At 44.1% G+C, this 25906-nt stretch overlaps 1 protein-coding gene across 22 annotated transcripts in view; it reads right to left on the bottom strand.

Annotated features, from left to right (window-relative positions):
• NRCAM (neuronal cell adhesion molecule) overlaps positions 1–25906 on the bottom strand; it is a 286030-nt gene that overhangs the window by 197604 nt on the left and 62520 nt on the right. For all 22 annotated transcript variants that reach the window (XM_077472151.1, XM_077472158.1, XM_077472165.1 and 19 more), the window contains exon 2: positions 21906–21989. The gene's annotated coding sequence lies outside the window, so the exon portion shown is untranslated. The remainder of the gene's footprint in view (positions 1–21905; positions 21990–25906) is intronic.

Here is a 25906-nt window from a genome sequence, read left to right as displayed (position 1 = left end):
AGGCACATATCAGGAATATGAAGTGTTGGGGTAATAAACGCTTTAACTTCTGGCCGACCGCCTTAAGCCAATATACGTCGGCAAAAGGGCTTGTACAAACAGACTAACGTACCTGTATGTGGCCCTTTAAGAGGTGGCCAGCAGGCGTGTGCACGCCTGAGGAAAGCTCCGTGAGTCAGGTTGCGGGTCCTGCGGACTCGATCGCTGCGGGGATACCCACAATCGCCTCACGGGGAGGAAGAATGGGGAAATGCTAATGTAAACAAGCATCTTCCAGTTCTGCCTAGTGACAGTGTCACTAATCTCTTCTCCCTGTGATCGGGAGCAGAGATCAGCGACATGTCACACGTAGCCACGCCCCCCCCACAGTTACTGACACTCCTCAGGGCACACTTAACCCAAAAACTGTCCCCCTAGTGGTTAACCCCTTCACTGGCAGTGTCATTTACACAGGAATCAGTGCATTTGTATAGTACTGATTGCTGTATAAATGACAATGGTCCCAAAAATGTGTCAAAAATGTCTGATGTGTCCGCCATAATGTCGCAGTCATGATAAAAATCGTTGAGCGCCATGACTAGTAAAAAAAAAAATCATTAATAAAATTAATAAAAATGCCATATAACTATCCCGTTTTGTAAACGCTATAACTTTTGCGCAAACCAATCAATAAACGCTTATTACGATTTTTTTTTTACCAAAAATATCTAGGAGAATACGTATCGGCCTAAACTGAGAGAAAAAAATATTTCTATTTTTGGGGGATATTAATTATAGCAAAATGTAAAAAATAATGCTTTTTTCAAAATTGCCACCCTTTTTTTTTGTTTATAGCGCAAAAAATAAAAACCGCAGAAAATTATAAAAATTTAGTTTGGGTATAATGTTCCATGTCAGCGCAATTGTCATTCAAAGTGGGACAGCGCTGAAAGCTGAAAATTGTCCTGGGCAGGAAGGGGCGAAAGTGCCTGGAATTGAAGTGGTTAAAAGTGAATGTACACTTAAGGACCAACTCTGGGCATAAGAAGAAAAAAAATCTTGCAGCGGGACCCCCCCCCCCCCCACCCAAGCTGCAAGGGTTAAATACTAATTTTTGCCTCAGATTTGAGGAATAAACTATAAGACCCCTTTCACACCAGGGCGTTTTGCAGGCGCTGTAGCGTTATGCCGCGTACACACGGGCGGACTGTATGGCCTACTTAGTCCGCCGAAACACATTTCAGCGGACAGTCCGCTCGTGTGTGGGCTTCAGCGGACTTTTTCAGCGTGCAGTACGGCGGACTAAGTATTTCGGAATGTTCGAAATACTGTCCGTCGTACTCGCATTTCGAGCGGGTATCCAGGTAGGCGGGGCCCGCGAAGGAGATGTCGCTGGCCCCGCGGCCTGGTATGGACTTAAAGGGGAACCCCAACGCCGAAAAAAATCGGCGTGGGGGTCCCCCCCAAGTCCACAACAGACCCTTGTCCGAGCACGCTACCCGGCCGGCCAGGAAAGGGGGGCGAGCGAGCGCCCCCCCTCCTGAGCCGTACCAGGCCGCGTGCCCTCAACATGGGGGGTGCCAGTGGCCGCGCAGTGCGTCCCTGGCATTCCGGCCGGAGAGATCGTCGAGGCAACATCTCCTGGAGAAGAAGAAGAAGAAGAAGAAGAACAGAAGGCGGCGGCGGTGGCGGCGGCGACAGAAGACCGAAGAGGGGGACAAGACCCCCGAAGTCGGGAGAAGAGGCCGGCGGCGAGGAAGAAAGCCGGACTCCTCTGCTAGCAAAAGAGCTACAAGAAGATAGCGGAGGAGTCCGGCGAGAAGACCCCCGAAGACGGAAGACCCCCGGAGCTGGGCAATAAAGTATTTTATCTCATGTGTTGTGTTTTTTTTGTACTTTTATTTTACAGGTGAATGGGTAGGGGTATATTGTACCCCATACTCATTCACATAGGGTGGGGGGCCGGTATCCGGGGGCCCCCTTATTAAAGGGGGCTCCCGGATTCCGATAAGCCCCCCGCCCGCAGACCCCGACAACCAACGGCCAGGGTTGTCGGGAAGAGGCCCTTGTCCTCATCAACATGGGGACAAGGTGCTTTGGGGTGGGGGGGCCGCGCGGCCCCCCCTTCCCCAAGGCACCCCCCATGTTGAGGGCACGCGGCCTGGTACGGCTCAGGAGGGGGGGGCTCGCTCGCCCCCCTTTCCTGGCCGGCCGGGTAGCGTGCTCGGACAAGGGTCTGTTGTGGACTTGGGGGGGACCCCCACGCCGATTTTTTTCGGCGTTGGGGTTCCCCTTTAAGTCCATACCAGGCGGCGGGGTCAGCGACGTCTCCTTCGCGGGCCCCGCCTACCTGGAGAAGCGCTCGAAATGAGCGGACTTTCCTCCGCGTGTGTGGGCGAGTCCGTTCATTTCAAAAGTAGGGCGGATAGTATGGCGGACTTAGTACGCCGTATTAGTCTGCTCAAAAAGTGGTGTGTGTGGTCAAGTCTGTTCATTCGAAAGTATGACGGACTGTCCGTCGGATTGTCTGACGGACTAAGTTGGCCAGACAGTCCGCCCGTGTGTACGCGGCTTTAGAAATAGCGCCTGCAAAACGCCCTAAAGAAGCTGCACCATTGTGTGTAGTGTGAAAGCCCGAGGGCTTTCACACTACAGCGGTGCGCTGGCAGGACGTCAGAAAAAAGTCCTGCCAGCAGCTTCTTTGGAGCGGTGAAGGAGCGGTGTGTTTACCGCTCCTCCACCGCTGCTGCCCATTGAAATCAATGGGGCAGCGCTGTAATGCCGCCGGCAAAACGCCGCTATTGCGGCGTATTGCCGGCGGTTTTAACCCTTTCGCGGCCGCTAGCGGGGGTAAAAGCGCCCCGCTAGCGGCCGAAATGCGCCGCAAATCCGGCGGTAAAACGCCGCTAAAAATAGCGGCGTTTTACCTCCGACGCAAGGTGCGGTGTGGTGCGAAAGGGGTCTTATACTTACTTTCTTCCTTGTGTGCCTCCAGTGATGCCATCAGTCCCACAAAGCCCTCTAAGGTGCACTCCTGCCTCCTCCACATACAATGCATGGGTAATATTGCAAGGTTACACATGCAATGCGGAATTCATAAGCCTGCATTATACATATACATGCAAAGGGACCCCCCACATCCCAGAATGTTTGAGGGAGCTGACAACGCTGGAGTAAGCCGGATCAGGGGTAAGTAATGCAGCTTTTTCATCCACCCCTTGTCATAACAACCATTTAACCATTGCAGCGCAGGGCAAGAGGACTAAAGCTTTGCACGCACGTACGGATTTTCTAACAGGAAATGTGTGATGACAGACTGTTGGCAGAAAATCTGACCGTTTGTACGCTCCACCGGACAATCGATCGAACAAATGTTGGATTGCAGGCTTATAAATTTTCCGTGGACAAATGTCTGTTGTCAGATTTTCCGAACGTGTGTACACAAGTCCGTCAGACAAAAATCCAAAGTACAAACACACATGCTCGGAAGCAAGGATGAGCCAGAAGGGGGCGGTCTTGTAAAATAGCGTTCGTAATGGAGAATTATCATCCATGACGTGCCAAATTATGAAATCTCGAATCTCGAAATTCAGCGCATATTCTCTTCTTCTTTAACCGCTTCCGGACCAGCCTCCACAGTTTTACTGTAGTTAGTCCCTCCCCCTTCGGTTAGAATCACCTCCGAGGGAACATAGTTAACTCCTTCACCGCCCCTAGTGTTAACCCCTTCACTGCCATGGACATTTTTACAGTAATTAATAAATTTTTAATCGCACTTGCGGTATTAATGACAATGGTTCCAAAAATATGTCAAAATTGTCCTATGTGTCCGCCGTAATGTCGCAGTCATGAAAAAAAAAAAAACGCAGATCGCCGCTATTAATTACTAGTAAAAAAAAATAACAATAAATATGCTATAAAACTATCCCCTATTTTGTAGATGCTATAACTTTTGCGCAAACCAAACAATATACCCTTTTTGCGATTTTTTTTTACAAAAAATATGTAGAAAAATACATATCGGCCTAAACTGAAGAAAAAAAGATTTTTTTTTAGATAATTTTGGGGGATATTTATAACAGTAAAAGGTAAAAAATAATGCATTTTTTTCAAAATTGTCGCGATCAAATACCACCAAAAGAAAGCTCTATTTGTTGGAAAAAAAGGATGTCAATTTTGTTTGGATACAACGTTGCATGAAAGTGCAATTGTCAGTTAAATCAACGCAGTGCCGAATTGCAAAAAGTGCTCTGGTCAGGAAGGGGGTAAATTCTTCTTGGGCTGAAGTGGTCAATGGGATAATAATTATGCTGCTTTGCTGGTGATACTGATGGAGTTCTGCCAAACATATTTTAAAAGGCTTTTATTTTCTAGTGACATCAAGAATAATATTATTATGCTTGTTTTTTGGGGCAAGTTACCACAACACCATTATCCCTTAGTTTTTAAGATTAAAGATACAACTATGTTGGTGTCCCTTGTTAATTTTACATTGTATTTTTTTAAATGTAACTGCCTACTCCTGAACTGTCATTTGAAGTAAAAAACAGTATTATTCTACACGTTTTTTTATTGTGCATTAAAAAAAAAAGAAAACAAAATAAAATTATACATTCTATGCATCCAAAAATATAGAAAGTATACCAAATCAAATCATTATTCAACCAAAAAAATAAATAAAAGCCCCATGCATGTGTCCTGCTTCTTAATATAGGGGGTCAACAATGCCAAGAGTCTGTGAAAGCAGGGGTCCATCATCCCGAGATAATTCGTAAAATCAACTGGATTATTCTACTGGAGCTCCCACAGCAAAGGCATATGACATAATTGGTCATGATTAATAAAGTAACCAAATTTTGGTCCAAGAAATCCTCCTCCTCTTGTTCCTGGACTAAATTTGAATCAAAGCAAAAACTCCAAGGCCAATAATAAAAAAAAACATTATCTCCTCTGATTCCACAACATGTCTGGTTGACAAGCGGCCATTCAGAAACAAACTGAAAATCATTAAATGAAAAGCGCAAATCAATATTCACCAAACTTCTAACACAAAAATTAGCCCAAGGAGCCCAAAAGGTGGCGCCTGACAATTAAACTTCCTCTTTATTGGCTCGTAGCACATCTAGTATGTGTCTATGTTTGTGTTTGTTGGCATGCAATTGTGTATCGTTTGTATGCAAGAAAAGTTTTTCATATAAAAGTCAGAGGCTTTGTCTGCGAAAAATCCGTTCATGTGCACAGGCTTAAGAGCCCACATGCAAGCAAAAATGATATTTATTTAATTTACCTTGCATATGATTGTATATTCAAAGTGAACATGGCTTCACCTTATTTGACTAAGCCAAGTAAACATTCATGTTGCAAAGTACTGCATACCTACACATTCCAAAAGTGAACCGTCTCTATTGCTTTAGTAAATATATCCCACTGCAATTATTTCTGGTGACATTTATTTTACTAATTTCATGTCCAAATAAAAGGTATACCAGCTCCATGCATGTCGTTTATGGTATTTAAAGCCCTGAAGTCACGTAAATAGAAAATTTGACTTATAATGCAAATTAACCATGTATCTTGTTGTAGTTTTTCACTTTACAGTTCACCAAAAATTGCACAGTTTTAATTCAAAAGATCACCCTTAGGCAAATTTAAAATAACAATGTATTGTAAAATGTTTAATTAACATGCAAGAAAGCATTGAAGCTGTGCACATAATTATACCCAATTTATATTCTAAAGATGATCTGGTCTCTATTGTTTCCCCATTTTCTTTAACTATAAATTTTGCATCTAATTATCATAATTCTTTTAGCAAATTAATGGAGTGTGACCCAATTTCAAAAAAGAAAAATGCATATGTTAAATATCTCTTTAACAAAGCGTTACGCGAACCTCCATTCTTAAAACATAATTGTTCTTGACATTTGTTAATGCTGCAGATGAAAAGCTAGAAACAATCTTGTATCCATATAGAAATGGCTTGTCATTGAAGATTGCTGCAGAACAGTTCGGTTTACTCTCAGATTTAAAAAATCATCATTATGCATCATGACATAAAATTAAACTTGACATATAAGCGTTTAACAAACGTAAGGAATTAATTATGTTTAAAATAGGTTTACTACTTTGTAACAGCCATAATATTGCAAACAAGGAAGCAGAAAGGGTATGCGCGGCCAAACTGTTGTGTATGTTTGTGTATTTCGGAAAGGCACTGTCAGGTACTAATGTCCCATCTCCCATGTAAACACAGGCTGGAAGCATTAATGAAAGTAAGTACATGCTGCAAAAAAAGGAGAAACCAGTGCTGAAGCCAGGTTACAAGTCTGACAACACTTAACACTTTCATCCCTTTCTCTTTCCAGTTTTGCTGCATGATCTCTCTCCCCAGAAGGAATGTGCTGGGCGCACCTAACCATTCACAACCTAACCTCCTCCTCTACTGCCATGCTAAAATGCAAACAGGAAGAGGGCATCATTTACCAAAGACTCAAGCTGACATTCATCTTTGTAAAAAGCAACAAATGAACTATGGACAGCCTTAGTCTTCCTGCTCTATTCTTTTTCTACCAGTGTTCACCAAACTGCAACCCACCAGCCATATGCAGCCCTTTGCTTACCTTTATCCAGGCCTTAGGGCACTATTTCTCCCACTGATCTGAGGCATTATTCTTTTCAATGACACCAATGTTGCCACATGATTCCTTCTACTGACACCAACGATGGGCCACTTTCCCTTCCCCTCACACCAACAGTAGGGCACTATTCCTCCCACTGATTGAAATAATGGGACATCATTCCTTCCAATGACACCAGGCACGAGGACCTATTCCTTCCACTGGCGGCAATGAAGGGGCACTATTCCTTCCACCAATGCCAATGATGGAGCACTATTTCTTCTCCTACTAACATATACCCTATGCAGTTTTCTGTCTGAGGCATTATTGCATCCCTATGGCACTGTATTTTTCACCATTGGGCCTTCCAGAGATGTATTTTAGAAATTCTTTACCACAAAGATCTACTTTTCATTTATATATTTTTTTTCTTGGTGGCCAGATACAGTACCTGTAATTATATGTCTATCAAGTAAATACCTAGGAGCACCCACATCCTCAGTAGCAACAAAGATGAAAACTCAAACCAAGGGCGCATGCGCGCGGGCGATGGAGATGGCAGCTTGACTCCCTCGCTCCGTGCCGTCGGATCTTAAACACCGGCCTAATCCGACATAGACGCAGCCTTCCCATGCCACACTCACCCCTGCCGGCTTCGGAACATCCCGCGGGGGCTCCGGAGATGCATCGCTCGGCGAAGAAGCCGCCGAGGAGTCAGCAGCATCGTAGGTCCGCACAGGCCTCAGCCAGAGGTACGTTTAAGATGGCGCCGGAGCCTCCGGACCCGGATGACGAAACCCAGCTCTCAGTGGAGGGTCCATCGTCCCCCGCAGACAGCCTTCACTTGTTCCCCATGGATGGGGGAAGTCCCCACCCGGCTGATACGGACGACCTCCTAACACGGTTCCGCAGCATCGTACGGGATGAAATCACAGCGGCATCCCGTAAGCTTTCTTCTGAATTCGTGCGGGGCCTTAAAGAGATAGGCCACCGCACCAACCAGTTGGAACACCGCATGGACCTAGCTACCACTGTTCTTGAGGGCCACGAGGAGGAGGTTGATAAACTGTCCTTGGAGTTGGCGGCCTTGCGGGACAAGCTAGAGGACGCTGAAAATAGGGCCCGGAGGGATAACCTTCGTATTAGGGGTATCCCTGAGTCCCTCACTGACCTTCAAGGCACCGCCACGGCCTTTTTTCAGGAATTGGCCCCGGAGATCCCCCTGGAGAGGCTCGAGTTTGACCGCATCCATAGGTCTTTGGCTGCTAAGCCCACCGAGGGCCCCCCGAGAGACGTTGTCATTAAATTTCATTATTATCGCACCAAAGAGAGACTCCTGCAGGCAGCAAGAGAGCAGCAGACCCTCTCCTTCCAAGGTAATCCTCTCCAGTTGTTTGCGGACCTAGCTCCGGCCACCATTGCTAGGCGCCAAGACCTCAAGCCATACCTCCAAGTCCTCCAGTCACAGGGAATCAAGTATCGCTGGGGGTTTCCATTCAAGCTTACCTTTTCCCATCAAGGCCGGCAGTTTCAGGCTTCCTCGCCCGCGGATTTGAGGCGCCACTTTCTTGACCTCCAGCTAGAGATCCCTTCGTCCTCCCCTGAGGCTCCGTCCGGACCCCCCAGATCGGGCCCCCCCAGGCCAGGACCTTCCAGACCACTCCGCCAGTCGTCACAGACATCCCAGCGGTCCCAATCTGGATCCCAGGCTCTTCGGGACCTGCAAGCCCAAAGATTCCAGCCATCTGGTAAAGGATGAAGAGGTTTGCCCCCCATCTTTTTATTTTCTCCTTTTTTTGTTGCCCTATCTCATCTGTTGACTACCAGCTCCTGAGCCGTGGGGACGTTACTTTATAAAAGTTTTTCTCTTTGGTACAGTTTTTTCCCCCTTTTAATTTTTTTGTTTTTTCTCCTCCCCTATGGCTCTCCACACGGAGTTCTGGTGAAATGCCCCGGGGCTCCCCCCCCTCAGACTGTAATTTGATATTGAACTGTTGCTTTAGCTTATAGGGGAATGCCCCGGGGCAGGCCGCCTTGCTGTTGCACTGGCGGCCGAGGGCGACATTGACACCGACGTTGCCGCCCGGATGTCCACCAGTTTGATCCCCCCCTTTTTTTTCTCTTTTTTTTTGGGCTCCCTGGTGGTTCTGTCCGGGTGGAGCTCTGGTAAGGGACTGCAGAAGGGGGTGGAGGGTGGGTGACGGATGGGAAGTTTCTCCCCCACGGGTAGTCTTTGGAGCGCCTAATTTTCCCGCATAGCTAGACCTCTGGACCCCTCCCCCTTCCACTTGGGTGGGGGGGGGGACAGAGGTTGTGGCTCGGCTGTGGGTGTTCGTCCGGCCTCCTGGGGGGTGGTGGCTTAGCTGCCCTCTCTGGGGGCTTGGGCGGACCCTTACGCCCGCCCTCTTGGGGGAAAGGTTCACCCATATTTTTTTTGCTGTATTTTGGTTATATTTAATCTGTTTCATGTTTCTATGTTTTTGTTAGTTTTACTCTATGTTCATTTCATGATACTGTTCTCATGTGTTTAATTTAGGCCGGTTGGTCCGACGGACCACTGCTCCCCTAGATGTGTGTACACTTGGCTGAGATGGGTCTCTCGGCCTTGGTCACACTCCTGAGTGGGCCGTTCAGCCCACGTTTTTGTACATCTTTGAGCTCACTTTATCTGCCCTGTCGAGCTTGTTTTTCTCTTTCTGCTTTCTGTATCTCTTTTCTTTTCTCTCTCTTTTTTCCTTCTTGTCCTTCCCCTTCTTTCCCTCCCCTCCCGCTCCTTCCCCCCTTCCCTTCGCTCCCTGGGGTGTGGGAACAGGAGATATGTTGTAGCAGACGGCCGCCATGATGGCACTTCATTGGCTATCCCTGAATGTTCAGGGTATGAACTCCCCTCAAAAACGAATCAAAATATTTAAATACCTCCAGCGTCTTAAAATTGGCATTGCATGTTTACAGGAAACACATTTTTCTTCTTCTTCTTTCCCCAAATATTTTTCTGCGCATTATCCCCAAGTTTACCTAGCAAATAGCCCTACCAAGCAGAAGGGGGTCCTCATCGCCATTCATAAATCGCTTCCGTTTCTTTGCAGTAAACAGCTAGCTGACCCCGACGGCAGGTACCTCCTGCTGCAGGGCACCGTCCAAGATAATGAGATTACCATTATGAGTTACTATGCCCCGAATTATAATCCTGGCCCCTTTCTGACCCATGTCTGCTCCCTGTTGCGGGCCCACCAGAGAGGTGTTCTCCTTTTGGCAGGTGACTCCAATGTGACATTTAACCCTTCCATGGACAACTACCCGCCGGCCCCTAAATCCCCTTCCCCATCAGCTACGAAATTCTTGCAGGCCCTACAAAGCCATGATCTCATTGATGTCTGGCGGGAATACCACCCTACTGGCAGGGATTATACGCACTATTCCCACCCTCATCATTCCCATTCCAGAATTGATCACATGTTCTTGCCATGTAAGCATCTCCCTCTAGTAGCCTCTGTTTCCATCTTGACGGTCCCCTGGTCTGACCATGATCCAGTGTTAACCATCTGCCACTCCCTTTGTGTCAAGCCGCAGGGTGCCCCTTGGGTTATGAACGACTCTCTTCTCTCTCTGGAACCAATACTTGAGAGCCACCACAAAGCTTCTGAGGATTATTTTAAAACGAATGTTGGCTCAGTGTCCTCCCCGGTGGTGCTCTGGGAGGCCTATAAAGCCGTCCTTCGGGGACAGGTCATTCGCATAGCGTCCCAGAGGAAGAGGGAGAGGGTCCAGACCCGCTGTAGGCTTGAGGAAAGGTTGGAGGCTCTCTCCACAACTTTTAAACACTCCCCCTCTCTAGCAAACCGTAGGCTATTGGACAAAGCTCGTGTGGACCTGGATCTATGCCTCACGGATGATGCAGAACGCACCCTCCGTTGGGCTCGTCAGAGATGGTACGCCAGGGCAAACAAACCCAATGCTATGTTGGCTAGGAGGTTGCGGACCTTCACTCCGAAATTTCAGCCCATCACTCTGCGCACCCGCCATAACACTCTGACGGGTAACCCCCGACTAGTATTAGAAGAATTTCGATATCGTCTGGCCAAACTTTATTCCGCCCCGACCTCAACCTCGGCTCTGGACCTGGGTGCTTTCCTAAAGGAGTTATCCTTGCCTTCCTTAACGGATCCTCAGATGTCGCTTATGGACCGGGATATACAGGTCTCAGAGGTCCTGCAGTGCATTAAAGAATTGAAGGTGGGGAAGCGCCCGGGCCCGGACGGTTTCACCGCTTTGTATTACCGCAAGTTGGCTGCGGTGCTGGCCCCCCACTTGGCGGCTGTGTATAATGCAGTGAAGGGAGGTCACTCTTTCTCACCACTGATGTTAACGGCAAATGTGGTAATGATCCCCAAGCCGGATAGGGACCTTTCTTCTTGGGCCAACTTCCGGCCAATTTCCCTGATCAATATCGACGTGAAAATATTAACAAAAATCCTAGCTACTCGTCTGAATTCCTTCCTACCCCGACTCATCAAAAAAGATCAAGTGGGTTTTGTCCCCCGGAGACAGGCTGGTGATGCCATTAGACGGCTAGTACAAGTCCAACATCTGGCGCACACTAGGTCTCTGGAGACCATGTTTCTCTCCTTAGACGTGACCAAGGCCTTTGATACCCTGTCTTGATCCTACCTGATGCGGGTACTTACCAACTATGGCTTTGGGGCGTCCTTTATGGGCTGGATTTCGGCTATCTATGACTCTCCACAGGCCAAGGTGCACTATTATGGTTATGACTCACCGGTCTTCCCCATACGTAGGGGCACTCGCCAGGGGTGCCCACTCTCCCCACTACTCTTTATTTTAGCATTAGAACCCCTGGCGGAAGCGATTCGGTCACATGCGGACATTTCGGGGGTGGAGGTTGCGGGCACAATGCATAAACTGTCACTGTTCGCAGATGACATTCTGCTGACGCTCGCGAACCCCAGGCTTTCCCTTCCCAATTTGTTTTCACTGTTGGATACCTTCGCTGCGCTGTCTGGTCTGGCAGTTAACCCAGAGAAATCTAGGGCGATGTCCATCAACCTACAAGCCGCTGAAATGGAATCTTTACAGGCCGCATTCCCTTTTCAGTGGACATCCACTTTGCCGTACTTGGGAATCAGACTTTCACCTAAATACTCAGATCTTTACCAGGCAAATTACCCCCCTTTATTTCGGAAACTGATGGGTTTGCTTGACTCTTGGTCAACTCTCCCAATCTCATGGTTTGGCAGGATAGCGGCGGTGCGTATGACTTATCTTCCAAAATTATTATATTATTTTTGGGTGTTGCCGGTTCCCGTACCCCTTCATGTACTTAGAATCCACCAACGCAAAATCATGTGCTTTATCTGGGGCTCTTCGAAGCCTCGGATTAAAAAGCAGGTTCTTTATGCCCGTAAGGCTAATGGTGGTTTTTCTGTTCCTAATTTGTATGCATATTACACGGCAGCGGGTATCGCCCCTCTGACCCGCCTACATGAACGTCATCAGATGCCCCTCTGGGCAATTCTTGATATGGTGGACTCCCATCCGATTCCATTGGCATCCCTTCCCTGGCTCCCGAAAGTGCAACGCCCACCGAACATAGGCCCCGGTTTGGCCCATTCTCTTCGCCTCTGGGATTCGGTGAAATACTCTGCAGGTCTCCAATCTCCCCATCTCCCGTTACTTCGTTTTCTACACTGCCCCCTATTCCCGCCAGGTTGTGATAATCCCAGTCAGTTTGTGTGGTGGACGGATCATGGTTTTGTAGATGTCCATTCCTTGCTCACCCCGACTAAAATTATCCCTTTTGCAGCCCTCCGGTCATCCCATGATATTCCCCTCAGGGAATTTTATACTTACCTCCAAATTAGGCACTTCCTTTGCCAACTGATTGGGCCCCAATCGGCTCCCTACACACTGTCCCCTTTTGAGAGCCTTTGTAGATCTCGGCCCCACGCTCCAGGGTTGATCTCCCTCATCTATACAGCTATTTTAACATCTACAAAGCCGCCCCTCCAACCCTATCACCTTCAATGGGAGGCTGACCTAGGTAAACAGCTAGACCCGGAGGACTGGCAGGCCATGACCAGGGCGCTGCCTACATGTTCTAGAAATGTTCTTTTTCTGGAGAATGCGTATAAGGTATTCTATAGGTGGTATTACACCCCTTCGAGGCTGGCGGCGTTTATCCCGTCTTGCTCCCCCCTATGTTTCCGTGGATGCTCGCAGGAGGGCACTATGGCTCACATCTGGTGGACCTGCCCCAGGGTGACTAGACTATGGGTCAGAATATATGCTCTACTCCGTACACTCTTTCATGTAGATATTAGGAGAGACCCTTTTGAGGCCCTCTTGTGGAAACCGATTACAGAACTCCTGCGTCCGGAGCGTCAGCTAGCTGCGCATCTCTTTACTGCAACCAAACTCACCATAGCAAGGGCCTGGAAGACTCCGGTTCTTAGCTATGAGACGGTTAAGAACTGCATGAATGACATAATGGTGAACGAAAAATTGACGGCGATAACATCAGACACCCATGCTAAATTTCTTCGGGTCTGGCAGCCCTGGGTGGCTTATACCCGCCCATCCAGATTTGATCCGGTACTCCTCTCCCTTTGATCGTTGGATGTCTCCCCCGCTCCAGGGAAACCCCCCCCCCCCGCCCCCCCCTCTTCCCTTCCTCTTTCTCTCCCCCCCCCTTCTTTATCCCTTTTTCTTTCTTTCTGCCCCTTTCTCTCTCTTTTCTATTTCTCTATTGCTATCTCTTTTCTCATTTCTTCCCTTCTCTTATCACATCTGTCTCGCAATACACTCAGGCTGCTCACTGGCATCTATGTCCACTAGCGGGGGTTTCTTCTTATTCCCCTTCTGAAAGCAGCCCAACTCCGTCTGTTTGCGGTGTAAGAGCTTTTGCTCGCTTTTTTACCTGTTATGTAGCTTTCAGATATTGGCACCTCATCGCATAATCGAACTCTGTCCGTCCCTATGCCCCCTTTAGCTTTGCTCTATGGTGTGTGGTTGCGAGTCGCGACCAACTTAAAAGTTTCTATGTGACTATTTTAGGCCGGACACGAGTCCACCATTGTTATGTCCCTATGTAACGCTTTCCATGTCTTTGTACTATTATTGGCAGATTTATGCTATCTTTGTATTGTCTCACTGATGTGAAATTTTTCAATAAACCTTTTGTAAAAGAAAACTCAAACCAATGGTATATTTCTCAAGGCTATCAAAAAGGTCATATTAGATCTGGATGACCCTGAGCCTGGGATTTGATGTCTTCCAGACAAAGGCCTGAACACCTAACAGACACCCACATTGCACATTTAGGTTTCTGGTGAACAACACAGCTATTACATTATATAAAATCCCTACCATTTGCAGACAAGTCCGGCTGACCTCTTACATGGTTTGTAAGGGAATGTGAACAAGGCCCTCTCAGATAGGTCTCCTTGATGTATAATCTTTTGATTTCATGACCATAAAACTTTATACCAGTGTAAAAAGTGAGCTGGAACCAAGATTTACACTTATCCCATACATGTGAACAACAAGATAGAATAATTTATTACGTGCAGAAAACCTCAATATGTACACAAAATCAGGAATCTAGCTTTAAACTTCTAACATGCTGGTGTAAAACGCCACAGGTCCTACACCAGACATTTCTAACAACTGCAAAATAATGCTGGAGATGTGGAACTAAACCTGGGATATCTAACATGTTTCTAGTCTTGTCTCATCTCTTAAAAATGTATGCACTTTGCACTACTGGATCATCCGCCATTCTTTTTGCTCTACCACATCTTCCCTAAGGTAGACATATAAAAGATTCATCCTTTCCCATTGGTTTAATTTCCACAAAGAGTTGAAGCCCAGATTGGTGTAAACAATCACATGCCCCTTCTACAGCTCAGTGGATAGCTAAAGTAAACGTACTCATAGTCAATTATACGAATGGTCTTATTGGCTCCAACAGAGGCACACATGACAGATTATGGCAAACCTATTTTACTGGATTGTTTTTATTCTACATGGTCATAATGAAGCTTTGACCCTATGTTATAAGACTATTAGTTGATTCTGAAGGGCGAGCTGTGGTCTAGAGAGGGGGCCAGGGTGAAGAAAACCACCACTCCCCCTCTTCTTCCTTACCCCCTAAACCAATTTCCATTTCCCTTTCACACTGCCCATAGCGTCGGCAGTAAAACGCTATTTTTAGTGGCGCTTTACTGACGGATTTGTGGCGCATTTCGGCCACTAACGGGGCGCTTTTAACCCCCGCTAGAGGCCGAGAAAGGGTTAAAACTGCCCACAATGTGCTGCAATAGCAACATTTTGCCGGCAGTATAGCCACACTGCCCCACTGACTTCAATGGAGTGGAGCGGTAAACACACGGCTCCTTCACCGCTCCAAAGAAGCTGCTGGCAGGACTTTTCCTGACGTCCTGCCAGCGCACCGCTCCAGTGTGAAAGCCCTCGGGCTTTCACACTGGAGACAATGATGCAGCTATTTGAGAGCGGATTGCAGGTGCTATTTTTAATGCTATAGTGCCTGCAAAATGCCCTCGGTGTGAAAGGGGTCTTAGAATTAGAAAGTTCTTAGCAACACCGGACAATGTACAACAGTAACAGAATGTTGAACAGTAACATAGAACAGTAAAAAAAAAATTTAATGATAGATCTTCTTTGAAGATATAAGGGCTGCGATTCTGCATTGTATGTTATGAGGTGAAACTTAGCCTGTCCCCACTTTGTATGCATAGTCAATCTGTTCAGAGTAACTTAGGCCGGCCAGACACAGTTCGAGTCAAACCATTAATGGGCAGGCTGAATGTACCAAGTTGATCGATCGCCACCAGGGTCAATCACTGTCTTCTCCCAGCAGGGACGGCTTCTCCTGCCCCTGCCCTCCGGAGTAGGCAATGACTTAACAGGAGGGATTCCCCTGTCAGTGTCTGTGTTGATGGGGGAATTGTGTGAATTTCTTTCCTGTAATCTGTGGTTGCAGGAAAGAAATTTGCACCATGTATGGCGGGCCCTACAGGCTGCCCACGCTAAAGAAACGCTAAAGAAACAAAAAATAGAAAAGGTAAGATATTAAAAATATATTTTTAGGTATGCTGTGTGAATGGCAGCACATAACAAGCATATAGTAGGGTACAAAAAAAATGGACCAGGTTTAGCCACAAACTTCAAGAAAAGTATTATATTCATAAATCTCAGCATCCTCTTTATAAACTGATAGGAAGTATGTCAAACTTGCAATATGTACTTTATGCCGATACTTTTACGCACATGATTTTCTTTTTTAAAGATTCACTTTAAATTCCCATTGGTAATAAACATGAAAGCTTTAGAGCTAAAGTACACTTCACAAATCAATACAGAGAAAGGACATTCATTATTGAAATAATAATAAAATAAAAAAACATAAAAAAAATTAAATAAAATAAAATTTACCATAGAAGTGATTGCAGTTACCAAATCCTGAAATAATGTTAATTCATAAAAAAATATTTCAAATGATAAAAGGCAAGTATTTAAAAAAAGGCACTGAAAGTATGAACGTTCGGTGCTATATATTGTCATATAATATTGTGAAACTGATGAGAAGCACAGAGGCGGTGGAGTCACCCTCAGAAACTAAATTAAAAGAGACAGAATGAAGCAAGCGCTCTCTTCAATGCCACCTATTTCCTATTAAATCAGCATGATGCATGGTGTGAAGACACCAGACTGATTTTAAATGACATCTTCCGTTTGTCTGAGTTCCGATAATGGATGCACAATGTAGCAGACTGGCGTGGAACATATGAATCTCAAGGCATACAGTAGCAATTAATTGTGTAATTTAACCATTCATTTTCATTTTACCATTTTACAAAGAACGGATTGTCCTAAGAATATGTCCGAGTCCTGAGTAAAAATGTTACAGCAAACAGCACAATAGGGCACAGAAAAACATCGTAGCTGGTTATATACCACTTGACACCCACGGGAAATCATTTTGTCTGTGTCATGTATTAATTTGGATATTAACAATGCTAATAAGAATTGCATGAATAAAACAGTAATGTAAGCACAAATACAAATCAAGGAAAATATTAATTTTAAAGGGAAGTTGCTAGGATAGCTGCCATTGTTGACTTATTTTTGAAGGTGCATGCTCCAGTACTGTTATCAGTATCCTTCCTAGCAATTTATTTTTTATTTTTTACTGGTAGCTAGCGGCTCTGTGGTTCCCCCGCAACGCCGGGGGGAGGGGGATCTCTGGCTTTGCAGGAGCATGCTCCCTCCTTGGTTGGACACAGCACAAGTTTTTCAGCAGGCTCACAGCCAATGATTTTGGCTGTGAACCTGCCAATGGCCAACCACAGTACAGAGATCAGTGTGTTAGTAAATCCACCACTTAGAGCTAGCTGGTTCTGATCCCTGATCTAAGTTACCGTTCACAGCTGAGATCAGGAAGAAAAGCCAAACAGGCTGTGGGTAAAATAAGCACACACTCACTTAATAGGCACACAGTTAACCCCTTGATTGCCCTTCTGTTCACCCCTGTCACCCAGACAGTGTCATTAATACAGTAATAGTGTGCAGTATTATCACTGATCAATTAGTGTTACTAGTGACATCAGTGTCAGTTAAAGTGGTTGTATACCCCGCTTGCACATTTTTACCTACAAGTAAGCTTATAATAATGCCCCATACATGTGGTCAGACATCCGGACCACAAAATCTGTCTGTTTTTTTTCAGACGGATTTTGGGCCAAACTTATCTTGCATACACACGGTCGCACAAAGTTGTCAGAAAATCCGATTGTTTGGAACGAGGTGACGTCAAACACGTACATCGGGAGTATAAACTGGCCAGTAGCCAATAGCTTTTATCTCTTAGTTTATTCTGTGCATGCATGGCACTTCCATCGGAATTGTCTTCACACGATCGGATTTTGTTGTCAGAAAATTTTAGATCCTGCTCTCCAACTTTGTGCGTCGGAAAATCAGACAGAAAAAGTCAGATAGAGCCCACCCCAATAGTACAAACACTGTCCAAATTAACCTTTTTTGGAAAGCAGACACTCCATGGTGTTTGCTAAAAGACATAGCAAATAGTTTGCATGTCATTTGATGCCACGCGTTTTTGGAAAATTAAAAAAATATATATATTTTTTATTTGCTTTTCTCATATTTTAAAATCTTGTGACAAAAAATTTGATCTACAAAATACTTACCATGCCCCTTATCAAATACCTTGGAGTGTCTACTTTCCAAAAAGGGATCATTTGGGGGGTAATGTCACCCATGACATGTGTGAGAAATATCTCAGTAGAATTACAACTTTATGTAAAATCATTTTTTTTTTTTTTCAAAAAAACTTGTGGCAAAAAACAACATCTTCTGAAGACTCATCATGCCTCTCAGAAAATACCCTGGAATTTGCACTTTCCAAAAAGGGGTATGGGGTGTTTGTACTATCCTGCGGGGCCTCCAAATTTTGAATTTTTTTTGTCACACAGTATTTGCACATCAATTTTTCAAATGCAATTTTTTGGGAAAAAAATATATTTTTTTCAATTTTAAAGCACAGAAACACAATATAATACTCAAATGTTTGTTAAAATGTAAAAGCTGATGTTGCGCTGAGTAAATAGATACCTAACATGTCCCACTTTAAAATTGCCCACACCTGTGCAATGGCGACAAATTAAGTAAATTTTAGTATACATAGGCAACGCTTTAAAAGCCTTTACAGGTTACCACTTCAGATTTACAGAGAAGATCCAGTGCTAGAATTACTACCCATGATCTGATGTTCACGGTGATACCTCATGTGTGGAACGATCGCTGTCTGTGTGCATGCGTGAACGATGCACGCGTTTGGCACTGTTGCTTTTAAAAAAACTGTAATCACTTTCTTTGCTGTCACAAAGAATGTAAACTTCCCTGGGACAGCAACAGGCATGTGATAAGTACTCTTTATGGAGATATCTATAGGAGCCCAAATGTCCTTAAAAGCATTCAAAACACCAAGATCAGTGTTTTTTAATGCTTTTGTTTTAAATGGCGCCATTGACATTCGCATAAACCAGAAGTGATGACAGGTCATCACTTCTGGGTTACCATAGTGGAGAGCTGATCAAAGCCTAACCTGATCGCTTGGGTCACCCGGTGAGACAGGAGAGCCTGAGCAAGCTGCTGAAGGCAACGGGGGGGGGGGGAGACCCTTTCCACTGCTTGTAAAAGCAGTCCATTGGCTAGTTAGCCACTAGGATTGCTTTCATAAGTGTAACACTACCACCGTAGGGAGTTGCAAAAGTCAGGGTTTCCCACTGCTGCACAGTTTATTTGCTGCATGCTTGTTTTTGTTGTTTTATTAGGGGATGAGAACTTGGATGGGGTAGGGATTTTGGGATGCCCAACTTAACAGCAACAACAAATCCAGGGACAACTTCCTCCCTATTTACAGCTTCCATTTCTTCCTCCTGCACAAATCTTGCTCCTTTGCACAGCTCTGCTGGGATCACTCCTCCTAACACTCTTTTTGTTAGCTTAGCAACAGCCCATTACAGGCTAAGAACTCTCAGTCCCTTTGGGAAAAGTAGCACATGTGGAGTGAACTGTATACTGCAACACCTTCAGCTTCCCTGTAGACACTTATCCCAGCTCCACTTCTGCAGTAAATGCTAGCCCACCTGGCTGCCAGCAGCCCATGTGTCTGCTTCTTCTTCCCAGTCTTCCTGACTGACACTCTGCACCAGTCCTGCCCAACTGGTGCACCGGAGGCTTCTCAGGGCAAGGTTGAAGACTTAAGCACACCGCTGTCTTTAGGAGAGACCTGCTACACCTGGCAGTCCTAGGATCCCTAGGAGTTTTCTGTCTATTGATGGGTCCCCTCACCCCCCTCCCCCAGTCCATGGAGTGCAGGCAGTGAGGAGATGATGTGCTGTAACCTTTAGCAACCAATCAGTGAGCAGTAATAATGTTCAGTAATCTCTAGCAACCAATTATCAAGCAGTAGGGATGTCCAGTCATTTCTAGCAACCAATCAACAAGCAGATTTCATGTACTGTAACCTCTAGCATATAATCAGTGAGACAGAATATGTGCTGTAACCTCTAGCAGCCAGTCAGTGAGCAGTAATGATACACTGTAACCTCTGGCAACCAATCGCAATTGCTGCCTGATCTGATTCAGTAAACTGATTTTGAGTCTAACTGTTATTTATTGTATGTCTTAGAGCAGGTGGAGAGCTAAATTGCAAGGGGGGGGGGGGGGGGGGGGGGGGTGGGGGGGGAGAAAATGTTTGCCCAGGGTCCAATCAATATTAAAGATGGCACTGCATGGCTCATTCAATATTTGAAGGCTCCTTGGTTGCTTGCCAGGTCCACTTTCTGTGAATTGGTCAAGGACCTCCAAATATGCAGAACAGCCCCTCCTCACCTCCGCCCACCAGTATCTAGAATGTTCTATAACTTTCCAGATTCAGGGGGAGGCACCAGAGGGCTGTCCGAGTCATCCAACCTAACCTCTAATAACCCTGACCTAGATTTAGTGACTTTTATCCCTGAGCCAGACTATGGTTTGCCTGTACTACAGCTAGTAGCGCATTAGAGGGTGTTCTAGTTTCATAGTTAGTAAGGTTGAATAAAGACACCAGTCCATCCTGAGTGAGTGTCTACCCCTATCCCTGTACATTTCACACTCACATTGGTCCCTACAATCAAGGAGCTCACAATCCAAGGTCCCCATTCATATACTAGGGCCAATTTTGGACAGAAGCCAATTAAACTACCTGCATGTCTTTGGAGTGTGGGAGAAAACTGGAGTACCCGGAGGAAACCCACGCAGGCACAGGGAGAACATGCAAACTCCAGGCAGGTAGTGTAATGGTTGGGATTTGAACCAGTGACCCTTTTTACTGCTAGGTGAGAGTGCTAACCACTGAGGGTATAACCTCTCCAAGTCCAGCAACGTACATGTAAGTCGTTGATCCATACAGTGCTGAATAGCATAAAATGGTCTGGTCATGAAGGTAAAACCTTAAGCCCACTTTTCTTGCCGTTACATGCGTTACTCAGGTGGCAAGCTGTATATTCCATTATCTCAGGATGGCAAGAATCATATATTCTGGGAACACCAACAGAAAAGTAACATTTGTAAGTTGGGTATTACCATCTTTGCTGACTTTTATATACAAACAGTGGAGCTGTACAGCACAGAAAAGTGACAAGGTGGTGCTGTCCAGTCTAATGGCCCATGTGACAGTCTGTGGAATCAGGTTTACAATAGGGTAAATAAAGACCCGTACACATGAAAATCAGATGTAAAATTTTGTCCAACGAACAATCTGCCGTTTTTCGGATTGTTAGCACAGTTCAATCGACAACCGATTATGATTTTTCGTCTGACAAAAGCTGGATGCACAGACTATAAAATTGTTGTTGTACGTGAACTTAACGTCTGATTTTCGTTTAATTAGTACGTTTTTTGTCCAAAAAAAAAAAATACGTAAGAGCAAGACTACTTATGCTCAGAAATGAAAGAATACATTCAACACATTACATCACTTCTGAAGTTGTATTCTGTCGTACGAGAATTTTCATATGGTGAGTAACCTATTCACTTTCAACATGAGACTAGCATGCAACATAAAAAAAGGACAAACGGTCGTCCAAAAATCTGTTTGTGTGTACAAGGCTTTAATGTCAGATGATGGGTATCTTTAGTATAAATGCATTTTTTTAGTGGATGACATTAGGGCTCCATTCACACCTGCAGGTTCTGAAAATGTGTGCAAAATGCACCTCGCGCTTGAAATGACATTATTTCTTAATGACACCCCAAACACGGCTAGCAGATGCACGTTTGGTTGCCCCAAAACACAGTGCAAAAACATGTGAGGCTCACCAACCAAAAAAGTTGCAGAAGCTACTTTGATGCATTTGTCGAATGTAGAGAAGCCCGCCCTATGCAGTCGTACAACAAATGGCCAAAAAAAAATGCATAAGCGCATTGCCAAGTCATTAATGGGGCATAACATTTCACTAAAGCATTTCTCTTGATGTAGCATTTTTAAAAACAAGCAATCACACATTTAGAAATACTCACAAGGATTCCTAATTTTTACATTATCAAATCACGTTAGCCACATACAGTAAAGTTTTTCTTCCACCTGTCAGCACAGTGATGTGCGGTCCCATGATGGATGTAAGGACACCTGTGTAAATTGACACTGTGGGAGCTTCTAGTGGGTCCTTTTGTATAAAACAAGCAATTATCTAAGTGGAAATCACTCACCTCAAATGTTTGCTGCTTTTAAACAATCTAATTATTTCTAGCAGTATTTCCCATGCCTTAAGGTAACACAGTGCACTCAGATACCTAGAAACAGAAATGAAAGGAAGCCATTAGAAAAGGATCCATAACCAAATAAGTTTCTTAGAACACACACACACACACAAAAGTACACAACCCTAATTAATCAAGGCCAGCTGGTGAAGGTATTGGGCAAATACTAAAGAAGTCTACACTGAACAAAGCCTATGAGTGATGGAATACTAAACCGATTATTCTTACAGTGCTTTAGGCTGCCCATAGACCTAGCAAATTCCTAGCAATTTCAAAGCAGCTTCCAGTGACAAAAAAAATATCAAATGGGTCAAGGCAACCTACCACCAACATTTTTTTGTGCTTTCCATAGAACCTGTTTAGCCATTTGATCAATTGAGCTGGCTGAAAATGGATGGAATTCCAGACAAACCATGTGTGTGGCCAACATTAGAGTTAGGGCTAGTTTACACTTGCTTCAAAACATGGCTTCGGACACGCTTTGTTAGAGCTCTCTGAACACCAGTCAAAGCCCGTCACTAAATAAAATGGTTAGCTTACAGACCTGTTTACACCTTGCTTTTGCTTGGTGCTTCAATGAGGCTTTGATGAGGCTTTGGTGGAGCTTCGATGAGCCTTTGGTGGAGCTTTGGTGGGGCTTCGAGCGAGCTTTGCCATAGACTTCTATGGAGGCTTTGAAGATGCTTTGAAGCACCACTAAAGCTACATGGGGTATAATTTTGAAGCAAACCTGAAGCAAAGCAAAGCAAAAGCAAGGTGTAAACAGGACTGTAAGTTATATTATTTAGTGACAGGAGCTTTGATTGGCGTTCAGAGAGCTTTAACAAAGCGTGTCTGAAGCCTTGTTTTGAAGCAAGTGTAAACTAGCCGTAACCCTCTGAGGACCATAAGATTACCGTCAATATAAAAATAATTATAGATTTTTTCCCTTTAAGAATGTATTTGAACAATAAATAAAACCATTTCCACATTTGTGTCATTTTTGGGTGAGAAATTATGACAAGCATTTGTTGTTAAGAACTAATATTTTGACTCAAACCAAAAAAAAGTATTTTAAGTTCTTAATCAGATGATACAGGCAATTAAAAACATGGGACAAATAAGTTCCTTGGTCCTCAATGTGTGTTGGAAGCTGAAGCAAGTGTAAAGGAGCCCTTAGGGTTGAATTCGGCTGCTTCTGAGCAATGTTAACAATGAAGCTATTGAAGTGATTGTAAACTCTTGTTTTATTTTTTATATTGTATTTATAATTTTTTTTTTAAATAAACAGGTTTATACTTACCTGCTTTGTGCAATGGTATTACACAGAGTAGCCCCAATCTTCCTCTTCTGGGGTCCCTCACCAGTGCTCCTGGCTGCTCCTCTTCTTTGTGTGCCACCATAGGTAGCCGCTTCCTATTATGATATACTTGCGGGATTAATCCTGAGCTGCACTATTTGTGTCTATAGACACCACCCCCCCCCCCCCCCTGCTCCCTGTCACATGATTTGACTGACAGCAGCAGAAGCCAATGGCTCCCTCTTCTCTTTGCCAAGCCTGTGAGCTTGGGGAGAAGAGAGAGAATTGCAGGCGGGCACAGCAGTGGATCAAGTAGACAAATCTAGACGGACTTGACTAACAAATTAAAGCCGATCTCCAGGTAACACTTTTTAAGCAGTTACAGTAGCAGGTTTTTTCCCCATTTTCCCCACTTGGGATTTTACATCCCAAATCCCAACTCCCCTTATTTTACGTAAGAGAATAAAATCTCACTAATATAAGCACTCCAGTGTTAAATGGTTTGTCTCAATTGTCTGTCAATTTTGCTGGATAGCTTGGTCTGTTAAAGCAGAACTAATCTCTCTACTCCTTTACAGTCAAGGAAGCTGTCATCTTTGTTTCTGTTTGATCTGCAGTTGCCATGGTGCTGCAGATGTGATCGGTTATGACACCAATCATTCAATGGCTTGACAGTTAAGTTGAGAGCTAAAAAAAGCACAATGCTAACCGGCACAGTTATCATTAATGGCATGCTTTAAGCCTAGTTTCACAATGGTGCGGTTTGGCATGCGATTTGACATATCAATTCGCATGCCAAATCGGTGCTGATCTACCAATTGAATTGCAATCTCTTGGTTTGGCTTCAGTGCATCTATAGCCAACTCCTGCCATTGTCATTTTGATATCCGGATGGTGATCTCACAATACAAGGCTCTCATTGCTTGCCTTCTGGTAAGCCATATGCTGTGTGGTGGAGGTTCACACGTATTGGTGGTCTGTCTGCACAAAAGGACATTACTAGCCATCACTTTCACATATTTCACTGGAATTAGACATCATCCTTTATTATTTTTTTGAAATTTGAAGACACGGAATACATATTCAATTATAATTTATTTTTATGATTAATTGATGTCATATAATTCAATTTGTGTCACGATATGTTTTAGCAGAATTTTATAGCGCAGCTTTTTTTTTCCATTTCTAAGCTGCATTATAGTTATAGTTAGTTTTTGTTTTCAGGTTTAAAACAGCTTTAATGAATTTCCTCAGTCTCTCCATCAAAATAGTTCAATGCTCCTGCCCTACCTCATGGCACTATATGAAATATTAGCCCATCCAAAACAGATATTTTGCAACTGGTCCCATACAGAAGACTTCAACAATGAGATCTTCCTGGCAAATGTTCTGTTTCCGCTCTCCAGCGTGGCATCTCAGATCTCTGTGTAAAGGGAAAACTAGTGCGCTCCACCTAATATGTCATAGGAAGACTAAATACAAAAAAATGATGTACATAGGAAGCAGCCAGCATCAAAACAGTGATCTCAGCACCAAAAATGAGTATATAAATTAATAAAAATGCGGCGCTACCTAAAAGTGCTAACCCAAAATAAATATAAATCAGATAATATCCACTAAATACAACATAAATAATAATGGTGGAAATAAATCAATATAAATAATCCAAATAAAAATGAACGTGTAGCCAATATGTGTACAAAAATGGTGAATAAAAGTCCGTGAAAAAATCAATCAAATGGTTAGATAGAAATAATCTGCATTAATAATCCAAATATAAACAGACGTATAAAAAATATATAATATATATATAAAAATATAGGGTGAAAGTTCGTGAAAAAAGGCAAATAAAGTGATTATTTAAATAATCAATATAAACACGTGATTGTCCATTAAATAACGTGCACTGATGACTGGTAAACTTGCAAAAATAAAGTTCATGCAGAAAAGTGTGAAAATCAATTCCCAAAAGTGGCAATCCACTGCAAACTTCAGTGCTTAATGGGTGCACCACCTATTTCCCCCAGCCTCTCACCTCCAATAGCTGGTAAATAGGCACTGTGTATAAAGATAGCTGCTGGCTTCTTATTCATTCAGTCACACTGCTCCACCGCTGTTAGTGTTTCACTGTATGGCTATGTATTACATGCCCTCCCAATAGCTCCAGGATGTCCAAGCAGTATAGAATAGAAGAACACAGAGGGCTTTCATGTGTAGTATTTCGCTATTTTATTGTAATAAAAGATAAAATCCACACTTACATCAACATATACAGCAGAGTGTGCAGCAGACGTACATAGCCATACAGCACTGAAGTTTGCAGTGGATTGCCACTTTTGGGAATTGATTTTCACACTTTTCTGCATGAACTTTATTTTTGCAAGTTTACCAGTCATCAGTGCACGTTATTTAATGGACAATCATGTGTTTATATTGATTATTTAAATAATCACTTTATTTGCCTTTTTTCACGAACTTTCACCCTATATTTTTATATATATATTATATATTTTTTATACGTCTGTTTATATTTGGATTATTAATGCAGATTATTTCTATCTAACCATTTGATTGATTTTTTCACGGACTTTTATTCACCATTTTTGTACACATATTGGCTACACGTTCATTTTTATTTGGATTATTTATATTGATTTATTTCCACCATTAT

This window comes from Lithobates pipiens, unplaced genomic scaffold, assembly GCF_037356315.1.
Source record: "Lithobates pipiens isolate NorthernLeopardFrog02 unplaced genomic scaffold, aLitPip1_a1.2 Scaffold_8, whole genome shotgun sequence".
Classification (NCBI taxonomy): domain Eukaryota; kingdom Metazoa; phylum Chordata; class Amphibia; order Anura; family Ranidae; genus Lithobates; species Lithobates pipiens.
This window is presented reverse-complemented; position numbering and strand designations above follow the sequence as displayed.